This window comes from Egretta garzetta, unplaced genomic scaffold (assembly GCF_000687185.1).
Source record: "Egretta garzetta isolate BGI_Z169 unplaced genomic scaffold, ASM68718v1 scaffold51, whole genome shotgun sequence".
Taxonomy (NCBI): Eukaryota; Metazoa; Chordata; class Aves; order Pelecaniformes; family Ardeidae; genus Egretta; species Egretta garzetta.
In genome coordinates this window covers 1,877,895-1,878,342 of record NW_009258549.1, presented here as the reverse complement: position 1 = coordinate 1,878,342, position 448 = coordinate 1,877,895, and positions in this window count along the sequence as shown.

Here is a 448-nt window from a genome sequence, read left to right as displayed (position 1 = left end):
CATGCACGCGTGTGCCAAGGTGCGCGCACGCTCCCCTGTGAATGCTCCGGAGTCTCCCTGGGGTGGCCGCCCGCCCCCCCAAATCTGCCCGGACCCTACTTAGGTCCCGCCAGCAGGGCTGCGGCCATGTGGGGGCATGGCAAGGGCCCACCCAGCCGCCCCCTGAAATCGCTCCTGAGCCCGCCCTGACCCAAAGCCGACCACTGGCTGCTTGGCCTTCACCCACGTACCCTCCCGGCCCCCATCCCAGCGAGCCCCCTGCTCTGGGCCTGAGCCCCCCGAGTCCCGGCGGCCATGCCAGGGAGGGATGCGTCTCCCTCCACGCCTGCTGGGTTTTGTCCTTGTCCCCCTTTGCCGGGGGGGTCCCAGCCTGCTGCGGTCTCATCCGCAGTGGCGAGGCGAGCTGGGCCCCCACCATCCCGGCCTGGGACCCCTGTCCTGGCCACGG